The 18,632-nt window shown below is 38.6% G+C and overlaps 1 pseudogene; it reads left to right on the top strand.

The window, feature by feature from the left end:
- The first annotated feature begins 11,446 nt into the window (after window positions 1-11,446).
- On the top strand, window positions 11,447-18,219 carry LOC118380583 (gap junction alpha-4 protein-like; annotated as a pseudogene).
- Window positions 18,220-18,632: the final 413 nt, after the last annotated feature.

Raw genomic sequence — 18,632 nt, 5'->3', positions numbered from 1 at the left:
CTCCTTAGGTAGTAATATACCCTACCCTTAGGCAGTAATATACCCTACTCCTTAGCTAGTAATATACCCTACTCCTTAGGTAGTAATATACCCTACTCCTTAGGTAGTAATATACCCTACTCCTTAGGTAGTAATATACCCTACTCCTTAGGTAGTAATATACCCTACTCCTTAGGTAGTAATATACCCTACTCCTTAGGTAGTAATATACCCTACTCCTTAGGTAGTAATATACCCTACTCCTTAGGTAGTAATATACCCTACTCCTTAGCTAGTAATATACTCTACTCCTTAGCTAGTAATAGATCCTACTCCTTAGCTAGTAATATATCCTACTCCTTAGGTAGTAATATACCCTACTCCTTAGCTAGTAATATACCCTACTCCTTAGCTAGTAATAATATAATAATAATATATATGCCATTTAGCTGACGCTTTTATCCAAAGCGACTTACAGTCATGTGTGCATACATTCTACGTATGGGTGGTCCCGGGAATCGAACCCACTACCCTGGCGTTACAAGCGCCATGCTCTACCAACTGAGCCACAGAAGGACCAGTAATATACCCTACTCCTTAGCTAGTAATATACTCTACTCCTTAGCTAGTAATAGATCCTACTCCTTAGCTAGTAATAGATCCTACTCCTTAGCTAGTAATATACTCTACTCCTTAGGTAGTAATATACCCTACTCCTTAGCTAGTAATATACTCTACTCCTTAGCTAGTAATAGATCCTACTCCTTAGCTAGTAATATACTCTACTCCTTAGCTAGTAATAGATCCTACTCCTTAGCTAGTAATATACTCTACTCCTTAGCTAGTAATAGATCCTACTCCTTAGCTAGTAATATATCCTACTCCTTAGCTAGTAATAGATCCTACTCCTTAGCTAGTAATATACTCTAGTCCTTAGCTAGTAATATACTCTACTCCTTAGCTAGTAATATACCCTACTCCTTAGCTAGTAATATACTCTACTCCTTAGCTAGTAATAGATCCTACTCCTTAGCTAGTAATATACTCTACTCCTTAGCTAGTAATAGATCCTACTCCTTAGCTAGTAATGTACTCTACTCCTTAGCTAGTAATATACCCTACTCCTTAGCTAGTAATATACCCTACTCCTTAGCTAGTAATATACTCTAATCCTTAGCTAGTAATATACTCTACTCCTTAGCTAGTAATAGATCCTACTCCTTAGCTAGTAATAGATCCTACTCCTTAGCTAGTAATATACCCTACTCCTTAGCTTGTAATAGATCCTACTCCTTAGCTAGTAATAGATCCTACTCCTTAGCTAGTAATATACCCTACTCCTTAGCTAGCAATATATCCAATTCCTTGGCTAGTAATATACCTTACTCCTTAGCTAGTAATAGATCCTACTCCTTAGCTAGTAATATATCCTACTCCTTAGCTAGTAATAGATCCTCCTCCTTAGCTAGTAATATACTCTACTCCTTAGGTAGTAATATACCCTACTCCTTAGCTAGTAATATACTCTACTCCTTAGCTAGTAATAGATCCTACTCCTTAGCTAGTAATATACTCTACTCCTTAGCTAGTAATAGATCCTACTCCTTAGCTAGTAATATACTCTACTCCTTAGCTAGTAATAGATCCTACTCCTTAGCTAGTAATATATCCTACTCCTTAGCTAGTAATAGATCCTACTCCTTAGCTAGTAATATACTCTACTCCTTAGCTAGTAATATACTCTACTCCTTAGCTAGTAATATACTCTACTCCTTAGCTAGTAATATACCCTACTCCTTAGCTAGTAATATACTCTCCTCCTTAGCTAGTAATATACTCTACTCCTTAGCTAGTAATAGATCCTACTCCTTAGCTAGTAATATACTCTACTCCTTAGCTAGTAATAGATCCTACTACTTAGCTAGTAATATACTCTACTCCTTAGCTAGTAATATACTCTACTCCTTAGCTAGTAATATACCCTACTCCTTAGCTAGTAATATACTCTACTCCTTAGCTAGTAATAGATCCTACTCCTTAGCTAGTAATAGATCCTACTCCTTAGCTAGTAATAGATCCTACTCCTTAGCTAATAATATTGTCACGCCTTGGTCTTAGTATTATGTGTTTTCTTTAATTATTTGGTCAGGCCAGGGTGTGACATGGGTTTATGTTGTTATATTCCATATTGGGGTTTTTGTATTATTGGGATTGCGGCTGAGTAGGGGTGTTGTATGGGCTTGGCTGCCTGAGGCGGTTCTCAATCAGAGTCAGGTGATTCTCGTTGTCTCTGATTGGGAACCGTATTTAGGTAGCCTGGTTTCGCTTTGTATTTTGTGGGTGATTGTTCCTGTCTCTGTGTAGTTTCACCAGATAGGCTGTAATTAGGTTTCACGTTCCGTTTGTTGTTTTGTATTTTGTAAGTTATTTCATGTGTCACTTTGTTCATTAAAGTCATGAGTAACCACCACGCTGCATTTCGGTCCAACTCTCTTTCTACAAACGAAGAACGCCGTTACAAATATACTCTATTCCTTAGCTAGTAATAGATCCTACTCCTTAGCTAGTAATATACTCTACTCCTTAGCTAGTAACCGATCCTACTCCTTAGCTGGTAATATACCCTTCTCCTTAGCTAGTAATAGATCCTTCTCCTTAGCTAGTAATAGATCCTACTCCTTAGCTAGTAATAGATCCTACTCCTTAGCTAGTAATAGATCCTACTCCTTAGCTAGTAATATACCCTACTCCTTAGCTAGTAATATACCCTACTCCTTAGCTGGTAATAGATCCTACTCCTTAGCTAGTAATATACTCTACTCCTTAGCTAGTAATATACCCTACTCCTTGGCTAGTAATAGATCCTACTCCTTAGCTAGTAATAGATCCTACTCCTTGGCGTGTAATATACCCTACTCCTTAGCTAGTAATAGATCCTACTCCTTAGCTAGTAATATACCCTACTCCTTAGCTAGTAATCAATCCTACTCCTTAGCTTGTAATAGATCCTACTCCTTAGCTAGTAATAGATCCTACTCCTTAGCAAGTAATAGATCCTACTCCTTAGCTAGTAATATACCTGTCACGTCCTGACCTTAGTTCCTTCTTTATGTCTCTGTTTTAGTTTGGTCAGGGCGTGAGTTGGGCATTCTATGTTTTGTACTTCTAGATTTTGTATTTCTGTGTTTGGCCTGGTATGGTTCCCAATCAGAGGCAGCTGTCGATCGTTGTCTCTGATTGATAACCATACTTTCCCCACTATGGGTTTTGGGTAGTTGTTTTCTGTGTGTGTGTTTTCCATAAATAACTGTTTCGGTTTTCATTTATTTCTCTTGTTCTTTTGTATTCTGTGTTCAGTTTAATAAATATATTATGGACACTTACCACTCTGTGCATTGGTCCGATATTTCATAGAAGAAAATACCCTAGCTAGTAATATACCCTACTCCTTAGCTAGTAATATACCCTACTCCTTAGGTAGTAATATACCCTACTCCTAGCTAGTAATATACCCTACTCCTTAGCTAGTAATATACCCTACTCCTTAGGTAGTAATATACCCTACTCCTTAGGTAGTAACAGCTCCTTTGAAGACGCAAAACTTGAGCGTGCAAAACTATTCACCCCACCAAAGTCAATACTTTACAGCTGCAAGTGTCTTGGGGTATGTCTCTATAAGCTTGGCACATCTAGCCACTGGGTTTTTTGCCCATTCTTCAAGGCAAACTGCTCCAGCTCCTTCAAGTTGGATGGGTTCCGCTGGTGTACAGCAATCTTTAAGTCATACCACAGATTCTCAATTGGATTGAGGTCTGGGATTTGACTAGGCCATTCCAAGACATTTTAATGTTTCCCCTTAAACCATTTGAGTGTTGCTTTAGCAGTATGCTTAAAATCGTTGTCCTTCTGGAAGGAGAACCTCCGTTCCAGTCTCAAATCTCTGAAAGATTGAAAAAGGTTTCCCCCAAGAATTTCCCTGTATTTAGCGCCATCCATCATTCCTTCAATTCTGATCAGTTTCCCAGTCCATGCCTATGAAAAACATCCACACAGCATGATGCTGCCACCACCATGCTTCACTGTGGGGATGGTGTTCTCGGGGTGATGGGAGGTGTTGGGTTTGCGCCAGACATAAAGTTTTCCTTGATAGCCAAAAAGCTCCATTTTAGTCTCATCTGACCAGAGTACCTTCTTCATATTTTTGGGGAGTCTCCCACATGCCTTTTGGAGAACACCAAATGTGTTTGCTTATTTTTCTTTAAGCAATGGCTTTTTCTGGCCACTCTTCCTCTGATCAATGCCCTCCTTGCCTGCTCTGTGAGTTTTGGTGGACGGCCCTCTCTTGGCAGGTTTGTTGTGGTGCCATATTCTTTCCATTTTTAATAATGGATTTAATGGTGCTCCGTGGGATGTTCAAATTTTTGCATAGTTTTTTATAACCCAACCCTGATCTGCTTGCTTGGTGGTGCCCCTTGCTTAGTGGTGTTGCAGACTCTGGGGCCTTTCAGAACAGGTGTATATATATTGAGATCGTGTGACAGACCATGTGAAACTTAGATTGGACACAGGTGGACTTTTATTTATTTTTTAAACAAGATTTTTATTTGATTGATTTCACTTGACCAATATGGACTATTTTGTGTATGTCTATTACATGAAATCCAAATATGAAGGATGAATACTTTTGCAAGGCACTGTAAACACATTGTACACGCACTGTATTGATATTAATAAACTCAGTGAGATGTTTATTGGGCAAAAAGTATTTACTGATTACCTGCATTAGGGGGTTAGATTTTTCTGAATGTCTATCCTATATCTGTCACGCCCTGGTCTAAGTATATTATGTTTGTCTTCATTTATTTGGTCAGGCCAGGGTGTGACGTGGGTATTTGTGGTGCGTTTTTGTCTTGGGGTTTTGTGGGGTGTCAAGCATAGTCTATGGCTGCCTGAGGCGGTTCTCAATCAGAGTCAGGTGATTATCGTTGTCTCTGATTGGGAACCATATTTAGGCAGCCATATTCTTTGAGTATTTCGTTGGGTGATTGTTCCTGTCTCTGTGTTAGTTGTCACCAGGTAGGCTGTTTAGGTTTTCGCGTTTGTTGTTTTGTATTGTTCGTTTGTTAATTTTCATTAAAGAACATGAGCCGCATTTTGGTCCGCTCCTCTTTCAACAGACGAACGCCGTTACAATATCTGAGAGACATAAGAAAGATCAGGATTTCTTTTTACATGTACAGCAGTACAGCCTACTTACTATACACTGTATATATATATCAGTACAGCCCACTATATATATATATATATATATATATATATATATACACAGTACAGTACAGCCTACTATATATATATATATATACAATACAGCCGACTATATACAGTACAGCCTACTTACTATACACTGTATATATATATCAGTACAGTAATATAATAATAATAAATATATAATATAATAATAATAAATATATAATATATAATATAATAATATATGCCATTTAGCAGACGCTTTTATCAAAAGCGACTTACAGTCATGTAAAAAAATGGCAAATGTCGAGTTGAGAACAATATACTGTAGTTTGGGATTAGAACAAACATACATTCTACGTATGGCTGGTCCCGGGAATCGAACCCACTACCCTGGCGTTACAAGCGCCATGCTCTACCAACTGAGCTACAGAAGGACCACAAATTAATATCACCACTTTATTTTAAGATGTGAAATGTCAGAATAATAGTAGAGAGGATGATTTATTTCAGCTTTTACTTCTTTCATCACATTCCCAGCGGGTCAGAAGTTTACATACACTCAATTAGTATTTGGTAGCATTACCTTTAAATTGTTTAACTTGGGTCAAACGTTTCGGGTAGCCTTCCACAAGCTTCCCACAATAAGTTGGGTGAATTTTGGCCCATTCCTCCTGACAGAGCTGGTGTAACTGAGTCAGGTTTGTAGGCCTCCTTGCTCGCACACGCTTTTTCAGTTTTGGCCAATAATTTTGTATAGGATTGAGGACAGGGCTTTGTGATGGCCATTCTAATACCTTGACTTTGTTCTCCTTAAGCCATTTCCCACAATTTTAGAAGTATGCTTGGGGTCACTTTTTTTCACCTTTATTTAACCAGGTAGGCTAGTTGAGAACACCTTTATTTAACCAGGTAGGCCAGTTGAGAACACCTTTATTTAACCAGGTAGGCTAGTTGAGAACACCTTTATTTAACCAGGTAGGCCAGTTGAGAACACCTTTATTTAACCAGGTAGGCTAGTTGAGAACACCTTTATTTAACCAGGTAGGCTAGTTGAGAACACCTTTATTTAACCAGGTAGGCTAGTTGAGAACACCTTTATTTAACCAGGTAGGCTAGTTGAGAACACCTTTATTTAACCAGGTAGGCCAGTTGAGAACACCTTTATTTAACCAGGTAGGCTAGTTGAGAACACCTTTATTTAACCAGGTAGGCTAGTTGAGAACACCTTTATTTAACCAGGTAGGCTAGTTGAGAACACCTTTATTTAACCAGGTAGGCTAGTTGAGAACACCTTTATTTAACCAGGTAGGCTAGTTGAGAACACCTTTATTTAACCAGGTAGGCTAGTTGAGAACACCTTTATTTAACCAGGTAGGCCAGTTGAGAACACCTTTATTTAACCAGGTAGGCTAGTTGAGAACACCTTTATTTAACCAGGTAGGCTAGTTGAGAACACCTTTATTTAACCAGGTAGGCTAGTTGAGAACACCTTTAGTTAACCAGGTAGGCTAGTTGAGAACACCTTTATTTAACCAGGTAGGCTAGTTGAGAACACCTTTATTTAACCAGGTAGGCTAGTTGAGAACACCTTTATTTAACCAGGTAGGCTAGTTGAGAACACCTTTATTTAACCAGGTAGGCTAGTTGAGAACAAGTTCTCATTTGCAACTGCGACCTGGCCAAGATAAAGCATAGCAGTGTGAACAGACAACACAGAGTTACACATGGAGTAAACAATTAACAAGTCAATAACACAGTAGGAAAAAAAGGGGAGTCTATATACATTGTGTGCAAAAGGCATGAGGAGGTAGGCGAATAATTACAATTTTGCAGATTAACACTGGAGTGATAAATGATCAGATGGTCATGTACAGGTAGATATATTGGTGTGCAGAAAAGTAAATAAATAAAAACAGTATGGGGATGAGGTAGGTAAAAATGGGTGGGCTGTTACCGATAGACTATGTACAGTTGCAGCGATTGGTTAGCTGCTCAGATAGCATATGTTTGAAGTTGGTGAGGGAGATAAAAGTCTCCAACTTCAGTGATTTTGCAATTCGTTCCAGTCACAGGCAGCAGAGAACTGGAACGAAAGGCGCCAAATGAGGTGTTGGCTTTAGGGATGATCAGTGAGATACACCTGCTGGAGCACGTGCTACGGATGGGTGTTGCCATCGTGACTACTGTCCATTTGGAAGACCCATTTGCGACCAAGCTTTAACTTCCTGACTGATGTCTTGAGATGTTGCTTCAATACTGTATATCCAGTTTCCTCCTCAGGATTCCATCTATTTTGTGAAGTGCACCAGTCCCTCCAGCAGCAAAGCACCTCCACAACATGATGCTGCCACCACCGTGCTTCACGGTTGGGATGGTGTTCTTCAGCTTGCAAGTCTCCCCCTTATTCCTCCAAACATAACAATGGTCATTACGGCCAAACAGTTCTATTTTTGTTTCATCAGACCAGAGGACATTTCTCCAAAAGTATGATCTTGGTCCCCATGTGCAGTTGCAAACTGTAGTCTGGCTTTTATGGTGGTTTTGGAGCAATGGCTTCTTTCTTGCTAAGAAGCCGTTCAGGTTATGTCGATATAGGATTTGTTTTACTGTGGATATAGATACTTTTATACCTGTTTCCTTCAGCATCTTCACAAGGTCCTTTGCTGTTGTTCTGGGATTGATCTGTACTTTTCGCACCAAAGTACGTTCATCTCTAGGAGACAGAACGCGTCTCCTTCCTGAGCAGTATGATGTCTGCGTGGTCCCATGGTGTTTATACTTGTGTACTATTGTTTGTACAGATGAACGTGGTACCTTCAGGCGTTTGGAAATTGGTCCCAAGGATGAAGCAGACTTGTTGAGGTCTAGAATTTTTGTTCCGAGGTCTTGGCTGATTTCTTTTGATTTTCCCATGATGTCAAGCAAAGAGACACTGAGTTTGAAGGTAGACCTTGAAATACATCCACAGGTACACCTCAATTGACTCAAATGATGTCAATTAGCCTATCAGAAGCTTCTAAAGCCATGACATAATTTTCTGGAATTTTCCGAGCTGTTTAAAGGCACAGTCAACATAGTGTATGCAAACTTCTGACCCACTGGAATTGTGATACAGTGAATTAAATGTAAAATAATCTGTCTGTAAACCAATGTTTGGAAAAATGACTTGTGTCATGAACGAAGTAGATGTCCTAACCGACATTTCCAAAACGAATGTTTGTCCACAAGAAATTTGTGGATTGGTTGAAAAACTAGTTTTAATGACTCCAACCGAAGTGTATGTAAACTTCCGACTTCAACTGTGTACAAAGTATGTGGCCACCATTTCAAATTAGTGGATTCGGCTATTTCAGGCACACCCCTTGCTGACAGGTGTATAAAATATAGCACACAGACGTGCGATCTCCATAGACAAACATTGGCAGTAGCATGGTCTTACTGAAGAGCTCAGTGACATTCAATGTGGCACCGTTATAGGATGCTACCTTTCCAACAAGTCAGTTTATTACATTTTGGTGGAGGAGGAATAATGGTATGGGCCTGTTTTTCACGGTTCGGGTTAGACCCTTAGTTCCAGTGAAGGGAAATCTTAATGCTACAGCATACAATGACATTCTAGACAATTCTGTGCTTCTAATTTCGTGGCAACGGTTTGGGATAAAATGGAATGCCAATGAGATGGTGCGAGGCCTTGCTTCCAGGCCTACATCAGTGATTCTCACTCATGCTCTTGAATGGAGGCAAATCCCTGCAGAAATGTTCCAACATCTAGTGGAAAGCCTTCCCAGAAGAGTGGAGGCTGTTATAGCAGCAAAGGGGGACCAACTCCATATTAATGGCCATGATTTTGGAATGAGATGTTGGGTGAGCCGGTGTCCACATACTTTTGGTAATGTAGTGTACTTTTGGTAATGTAGTGTATTTTTAGTAATGGAGTGTACTTTTGGTAATGTAGTGTATTTTTGGTCATGTAGTGTACTTTTGGTAATGTAGTGTACTTTTGGTAATGTAGTGTATTTTGGAAATGGAGTGTACTTTTGGTAATGTAGTGTATTTTTGGTCATGTAGTGTATTTTTGGCAATGTAGTGTACTTTTGGTAATGAACTGTACTTTTGGTAATGAACTGTACTTTTGGTAATGTAGTGTACTTTTAGTAATGTAGTGTACTTTTGGTAATGTTGTGTACTTTTGGTAATGTAGTGTACTTTTGGTAATGTAGTGTATTTTTGGTAATGAACTGTACTTTTGGTAATGTAGTGTACTTTTGGTAATGTAGTGTACTTTTAGTAATGTAGTGTACTTTTGGTAATGTTGTGTATTTTTGGAAATGGAGTGTACTTTTGGTAATGTAGTGTATTTTTGGTCATGTAGTGTATTTTTGGCAATGTAGTGTACTTTTGGTAATGAACTGTACTTTTGGTAATGTAGTGTACTTTTGGTAATGTAGTGTACTTTTAGTAATGTAGTGTACTTTTGGTAATGTTGTGTACTTTTGGTAATGTAGTGTACTTTTGGTAATGTAGTGTATTTTGGTAATGAACTGTACTTTTGGTAATGTAGTGTACTTTTGGTAATGTAGTGTACTTTTAGTAATGTAGTGTACTTTTGGTAATGTTGTGTACTTTTGGTAATGTAGTGTACTTTTGGTAATGTGGTGTACTTTTGGTAATGTAGTGTACTTTTGGTAATGTAGTGTACTTTTGGTAATGTAGTGTACTTCTGGTAATGTAGTGTACTTTTAGTAATGTAGTGTATTTTTGGTAATATAGTGTACTTTTGGTAATGAACTGTACTTTTGGTAATGTAGTGTACTTTTGGTAATGAACTGTACTTTTGGTAATGTAGTGTACTTTTGGTAATGTGGTGTACTTTTGGTAATATAGTGTACTTTTGGTAATGTAGTGTACTTTTGGTAATGTAGTGTACTTTTAGTAATGTAGTGTATTTTTGGTAATATAGTGTACTTTTGGTAATGAACGGTACTTTTGGTAATGTAGTGTACTTTTGGTAATGAACTGTACTTTTGGTAATGTAGTGTACTTTTGGTAATGTAGTGTACTTTTGGTAATGTAGTGTACTTTTGGTAATGAACTGTACTTTTGGTAATGAACTGTACTTTTGGTAATGTAGTGTACTTTTAGTAATGTAGTGTACTTTTGGTAATGTTGTGTACTGTTGGTAATGTAGTGTACTTTTGGTAATGTAGTGTACTTTTGGTAATGTGGTGTACTTTTGGTAATGAACTGTACTTTTGGTAATGTAGTGTACTTTTAGTAGCTGTAGCTGTAGCTTGTGAGGTATGGAAACACTTTGTTGCTTTTATGAATTTTGTCTTGCTGCTTTTTGTTCTATGTTGCTCTGTCTGTATGCTATGTCTTGCTTGTCCTATGTTGCTATGTTGCTATGTCTATGGTGCTATTGTCTATATTGTAATTGTTTTTAATAACCTGCCCAGGGACTGCGGTTTAAAATTAGCCGGCTGGCTAAAACCGGCACTTTTACTGAAACGTTGATTAATGTGCACTGTCCCTGTAAAAATAAAATCAACTAAACTAAAAAAACTAAACTAGTAATGTAGTGTACTGTTGGTAATGTAGTGTACTTTTGGTAATGTAGTGTACTTTTGGTAATGTGGTGTACTTTTAGTAATGTAGTGTACTTTTGGTAATGTAGTGTACTTTTGGCAATGTTGTGTATTTTTGGTAATGTAGTGTACTTTTGGTAATGTAGTGTACTTTTGGTAATGTTGTGTATTTTTGGTAATGTAGTGTACTTTTGGTAATGTTGTGTATTTTTGGTAATGTAGGGTACTTTTGGTAATGCAGTGTACTTTTGGTAATGTGGTGTACTTTTGGTAATGTGGTGTACTTTGCCCCTTATATCTGTCACTAGACATTCTCCATATATGCAGTACTTCCATGTGTTTTTGTCCCGGTATCAGGACCTTCAGATGAGTGAGGCCTGTGGGCATCCTAGAGCAAAACAACCGATATGTAGGAGTTTGTGAGTCTCACCTTTACACAGATGGGTCATATTAGTGGGTAACCAAGACGCTCCAAGACGATTTTGTGAGAATACCGATTTTCGGGATGTCTCGTGGTCTGACAAACACCGCTCGAGCTCAACTTTCTCCGCGGATGCGGGGAAGTGTTACATAGCGGATGCGGTGGATTGAGTATTATCCAATGCAAAAAAAAAAAAAACATATCTCTTGATTAAACTGGCTGGTTTTTATGGGGTTTGTTTTACTATGCTAATTCCATTTCCGCCGGGTTGATCTTCTGATATCTTATCAAAAGAAAATAATAAACATCGTCTGAAGGTATCGATCTATTTTCTGCACTAATTTAGTGTTTTTCCTTGTCAGCATCGATGGTTTAACATCTCATTGAACAACACTAACGGAGCAAACAGTTCATTCCGCTGGTGCGTCATCTTCCTAGAAAAGCGGTGACTGGCGCCATTGTGTGGATTTACGGGACATTTCACGAAACGAGTTGTTAACTCTAACTTCTTAGGAATTGAATAAATCAACAAACTTCGATGACAATACAACGTGTCCAATCTATTGTTCAACAGACCGTTTCGAAAGCTTTTTGTTTTTCATACCTTTATGGTTTTGGGACAACTGGTCAATTGAGTGGCATAGATTACTCCACTATCTATACCTATTGCTCAACTTTGATAAGATAAGTGCTGCAGATATCAACTTGAAGGTCTATCACTTATTCAAGATGAGTAAGTTCAACAAATAACCCCTTCTAGAGCGACAGTCCATCTCGGAGGAGTGAACAGATACATATTTTTAGAATTCATCCGTTCCTTTCCTGGACCAAGTTCCTGTGGGCAGGCCAATAAAATGCATTGGAAAATTCTCCCCGCTCATTCCGACTGGGGTGCTGGTGAATGAACACGTCTACGGGAGTACTGTCAAGTCAACAAAATAAAATAACCGAACTTCACAACTGATAGGTAAGAGATGCAGCGCTTTCATTCCATAACGGGTCTTTATTTATCTATTCTTATGACATTGTGGGCGCATGATACCCGTGTCGATTTACATTTGGCTGAGTTTATTTAACTTGGCAAGTCAGTTAAGAACAAACTCTTATTTTCAATGACGGCCTAGGAGCAGTGGGTTAACTGCCTTTTCAGGGCAGAACGACAGATTTGAAATTGCAACCTGTCAGTTACGAGGTCCAACGCTCTAACCACTAGACTACCTGCTCTAACCACTAGACTACCTGCTCTAACCACTAGGCTACCTGCTCTAACCACTAGGCTACCTGCTCTAACCACTAGACTACCTGCTCTAACCACTAGACTACCTGCTCTAACCACTAGGCTACCTGCTCTAACCACTAGACTACCTGCTCTAACCACTAGACTACCTGCTCTAACCACTAGACTACCTGCTCTAACCACTAGGCTACCTGCTCTAACCACTAGGCTACCTGCCTCTAACCACTAGGCTACCTGCCTCTAACCACTAGGCTACCTGCCTCTAACCACTAGACTACCTGCCTCTAACCACTAGGCTACCTGCCTCTAACCACTAGGCTACCTGCTCTAACCACTAGGCTACCTGCCTCTAACCACTAGGCTACCTGCTCTAACCACTAGGCTACCTGCCTCTAACCACTAGGCTACCTGCCTCTAACCACTAGGCTACCTGCCTCTAACCTCTAGGCTACCTGCCTCTAACCACTAGGCTACCTGCTCTAACCACTAGGCTACCTGCCTCTAACCACTAGGCTACCTGCCTCTAAACACTAGGCTACCTGCTCTCTAACCACTAGGCTACCTGCCTCTAACCACTAGGCTACCTGCCTCTAACCACTAGGCTACCTGCTCTAACCACTAGGCTACCTGCCTCTAAACACTAGGCTACCTGCCTCTAACCACTAGGCTCACAACTAGGCTACCTGCCTCTAACCACAAGACTACCTGCCTCTAACCACTAGGCTAACACCTAGGCTACCTGCCTCTAACCACTAGGCTACCTGCCTCTAACCACTAGGCTCACAACTAGGCTACCTGCCTCTAACCACGAGGCTCACAACTAGGCTACCTGCCTCTAACCACGAGGCTACCTGCCTCTAACCACTAGGCTAACACCTAGGCTACCTGCCTCTAACCACTAGGCTAACACCTAGGCTACCTGCCTCTAACCACTAGGCTACCTGCCTCTAATCACTAGGCTCACAACTTGACTTTTGCAAATCCAATTAGTTTTCCATGTTGATTCAAAGTCATCACAGATTTTTGTTAATGTTTTTGTGTGTGTGTGTGTGTGAGGGGGGTTAAAATGCTGTGGAAACAATGTCGATTCAACCATTTTTTTTTGCCCAGTGGGGTATGACTGCTGAGATCAGCGAGCACAGAAGCAATGACCCTGGTTACAAGACATGGACATAACCTTCTGTACCATAGAAGTCCAGACCTCTGGGCAGGTGCGGTGAATGGACCCGTTTCCCTATCCAGCTGTTCCCTGTAGCCTGCTGCTGGAATGACACAATTTAGTGTGTCAGCTACATCATTTAAAGACCAAATGCACAGATCTAAATAGACAGGAATTACAAAAATAGAGGAATATTAGAACGAGCAATGTCAGAGTCCGGAAGATAACTGGACACTGAGTTTACAAAACATTATGAACACCTCCGCTTCACACTCAGTTTACAAAACATTAAGAACACCTGCTCTTTACACTGAGTTTACAAAACATTATGAACACCTGCTCTTTACACTGAGTATACAAAACATTATGAACACCTGCTCTTTACACTGAGTATACAAAACATTATGAACACCTGCTCTTTACACTGAGTGGACAAAACATTATGAACACCTGCTCTTTACACTGAGTATACAAAACATTATGAACACCTGCTCTTTACACTGAGTATACAAAACATTATGAACACCTGCTCTTTACACTGAGTGGACAAAACATTATGAACACCTGCTCTTTACACTGAGTATACAAAACATTATGAACACCTGCTCTTTACACTGAGTATACAAAACATTATGAACACCTGCTCTTTACACTGAGTATACAAAACATTATGAACACCTGCTCTTTACACTGAGTGGACAAACATTATGAACACCTGCTCTTTACACTGAGTATACAAAACATTATGAACACATGCTCTTTACACTGAGTGGACAAAACATTATGAACACCTGCTCTTTACCCTGACTATACAAAGGATTAAGAACACCTGCTCTTTACACTGAGTGGACAAAACATTATGAACACCTGCTCTTTACACTGAGTGGACAAAACATTATGAACACCTGCTCTTTACACTGAGTATACAAAACATTATGAACACCTGCTCTTTATACTGAGTATACAACACATTATAAACACCTGCTCTTTACACTGAGTATACAAAACATTATGAACACCTGCTCTTTACACTGAGTATACAAAACATTATGAACACCTGCTCTTTACACTGAGTGGACAAAACATTATGAACACCTGCTCTTTACACTGAGTATACAAAACATTATGAACACCTGCTCTTTCCATGTCATAGACTGACCAGGTGAATCCAGGTGAAAGCTATGATCCTTATTGATGTCACCTGTTAAATCCACTTCAATCAGTGTAGATGAAGAAGAGGAGACATGTAGATGAAGAAGAGGAGCTGGGTTAAGATTAGGATTAGGATTTCTTTTTAGCCTTGAGACAATTTGAGACTTGGATTGTGTATGTGTGCCATTCGGAGGTTGAATAGGCAAGACAAAATATTCAAGTGTCTCTGAACGGGGTACGGTAGGTGGTGCAAGGCACACCGTTTTTTAAAAATCAAGAACTGCAACACTGCTGTATTCAAATGAGTCTAATAAAACACTAATAAAAGTCATATGTTGAACCACAGCTGTGTTGGGTAATATGATACAGACAGAAAGCCTAAAATAACATATATGTTTGAATACTATGGAGGCTCATTGATATCAGACCTTTAGACCAAAACACAAAGGTGGAAAATGGTTGGGTGGTGAACTCATGGAGAGAGAAGGTTAAGGGCTGTCATGTTGTGTTTACATGATCTCTAGTAAAAAAAAAACATTATATTGTTCTACAAACCTACAGAGTTACAAGTTTGACAGCTCAGGACATGTCTTTACAAGATAACATTACATTTACATTAAAATAACATGTCCTTACAAAATAACATGTCCTTACAAAATAACATGTCCTTACAAAATAACATGTCCTTACAAAATAACATGTCCTTACAAAATAATATGTCCTTACAAATCACAGCGAGATGTCAGTTCAGACACAAACAGAGTAAGAAAAAACTTTAAAGTTTTTTAAAATAGAAAGAGGTTATAATAATGTATTAACATAATAATGTATTAACATAATCATGTATTAACGTAATAATGTATTTACATAATAATATATTAACATAATACTATATTAACATAATGATGTATTAACATAATAATGTATTAACATAATAATGTATTAACGTAATAATGTAGAAACATAATAATGTAGAAACATAATAATGTATTAACATAATAATGTATTAACATAATAATGTATTAACGTAATAATGTATTAACATAATAATGTAGAAACATAATAATGTAGAAACATAATCATGTATTAACATAATAATGTATTAACATAATAATGTATTAACATAATAATGTATTAACATAATAATGTATTAACATAATAATGTATTAACATAATAATGTATTAACGTAATAATGTATTAACATAATAATGTAGAAACATAATAATGTAGAAACATAATCATGTATTAACATAATAATGTATTAACATAATAATGTATTAACATAATAATGTATTAACATAATAATGTATTAACATAATAATGTATTAACGTAATAATGTATTAACATAATAATGTAGAAACATAATAATGTAGAAACATAATAATGTATTAACATAATAATGTATTAACGTAATAATGTAGAAACATAATAATGTATTATCATAATAATGTATTAACGTAATAATGTATTAACATAATAATGTATTAACATAATAATGTATTAACATAATCATGTATTAACATAATAATGTATTAACATAATAATGTATTAACGTAATAATGTATTAACATAATCATGTATTAACATAATAATGTATTAACATAATCATGTATTAACGTAATAATGTAGACACATAATAATGTAGAAACATAATAATGTAGAAACATAATAATATATTAACATAATAATGTAGAAACATAATAATGTATTAACATAATAATGTATTAACATAATAATGTATTAACATAATAATGTATTATCATAATAGTGTACTATCATAATAGTGTATCATAATAATGTATTAGATTATTAAATAATAGAAAGAGGTTATAATAATGTATTAACATAATAATGTATTAACGTAATAATGTATTAACATAATAATGTAGAAACATAATAATGTAGAAACATAATAATGTAGAAACATAATAATATATTAACATAATAATGTAGAAACATAATAATGTATTAACATAATAATGTATTAACATAATAATGTATTAACATAATAATGTATTATCATAATAGTGTACTATCATAATAGTGTATCATAATAATGTATTAGATTATTAAATAATAGAAAGAGGTTATAATAATGTATTAACATAATAATGTATTAACATAATAATGTATTAACATAATAATGTATTAACATATTAATGTAGAAACATAATAATGTATTAACATAATAATGTATTAACATAGTAATGTAGAAACATAGTAATGTAGAAACATAGTCATGTATTAACATAATAATGTATTAACATAATAATGTAGAAACACAATATGTTTTATTAACACAATTTCCCAGCATGTATTCACAGATGTTTCACCAATGTGTCATAGAAAGTGTGTGTGTGTGTGTGTGTGTGTGTGTGTGTGTGTGTGTGTGTGTGTGTGTGTGTGTGTGTGTGTGTGTGTGTGTGTGTGTGTGTGTGTGTGTGTGTGTGTGTGTGTGAGAGAGAGAGCTAGAAAGCGAACGTCTGTGCATGGACACTTACATCTCATACCTGTATATGTGTATTTCAATGTGTGTACGTGCTAACCCGTTAACATGAGTTCACCTGTCTCCCCCTGCAGGTGACAGAGGATGTCCAGAGCTGACTGGTCCTTCCTGGAGCAGCTGTTGGAGGAGGGCAGGAGTATAGCACCGGGGTGGGCCGTGTCTGGCTCACTGTCCTCTTCCTGTTCCGCATGCTGGTCCTGGGCACCGCCGCAGAGTCAGCCTGGGACGACGAACAGAACAGCTTCGTCTGTAACACCAAGCAACCTGGATGTACCGCTGTGTGTTACGACAAAGCTTTCCCCATATCACATTACCGCTATTTTGTGCTCCAGGTGATTTTTGTTTCCACACCGACTATTTTCTATTTTGGGTATGTGGCCATGAGGGCTGCGAAGGAGAAGAACGAGGAGGAAGATGAGGAGAAGAAGAGATCGGAGGAGAGTGGTTGTGAGGGACAAGAGAGGAGGAGTAAAGAAGAATGGAGAGAAGAAGAGGGAGGTGAGAATGCGGGATGAGATAGAAGAACTAGTGGAGGAGAAAGGAGGGAGAAAGGTGGTGAAAGCTCTCCCAGAGGCTCCTAAGCTGAAGGGCCGTCTCTCCTCTGTGCCTACGCCGCCAGCATCCTCCTCAAGGTCCTCGTGGAGGTCGGCTTCATTGTCGGACTATGGTACCTCTATGGCCGTGATCCCGGCCCGGTTCGAGTGTGTCCGCGACCCCTGTCCTCACACGGTGGACTGCTTCATCTCCAGACCCACGGAAGACCATCTTCACCATCTACACCCAGACCATCGCTGGAGTCTCTCTCCTTCTCAACCTGGTAGAGCTTCTCCACCTCCTCCAGCTGGCCATCACCCATCACCTGGAGAAGCGCTATGCCCAGGAGCAGTACACCTTTCCTGGCATAGCTGTGGTCTGAGTCCGGCCTGGTACTCCAAGCCTGGAGATGGAGATGCAGCAAGCTTCGCCTTACCAGGAGAAGGGCCATCTGCATTTACCCATGAGGAGGCCAGCTACACCAAGCCCAGAGAGTTATCTGGACCTGGGGAGGCCAGCTACACCAAGCCCAGAGAGAGTTATCTGGACCTGGGGGAGGCCAGCTACACCAAGCCCAGAGAGTTATCTGGACCTGGGGGAGGCCAGCTACACCAAGCCCAGAGAGAGTTATCTGGACCTGGGGGAGGCCAGCTACACCAAGCCCAGAGAGTTATCTGGACCTGGGGGAGGCCAGCTACACCAAGCCCAGAGAGAGTTATCTGGACCTGGGGGAGGCCAGCTACACCAAGCCCAGAGAGTTATCTGGACCTGGGGGAGGCCAGCTACACCAAGCCCAGAGAGAGTTAT

This window comes from Oncorhynchus keta, chromosome 20, assembly GCF_023373465.1.
Source record: "Oncorhynchus keta strain PuntledgeMale-10-30-2019 chromosome 20, Oket_V2, whole genome shotgun sequence".
Lineage (NCBI taxonomy): Eukaryota > Metazoa > Chordata > Actinopteri > Salmoniformes > Salmonidae > Oncorhynchus > Oncorhynchus keta.
The sequence above is the reverse complement of the archived record's forward strand: the minus strand, read 5'-3'. Positions and strand labels throughout refer to the sequence as shown.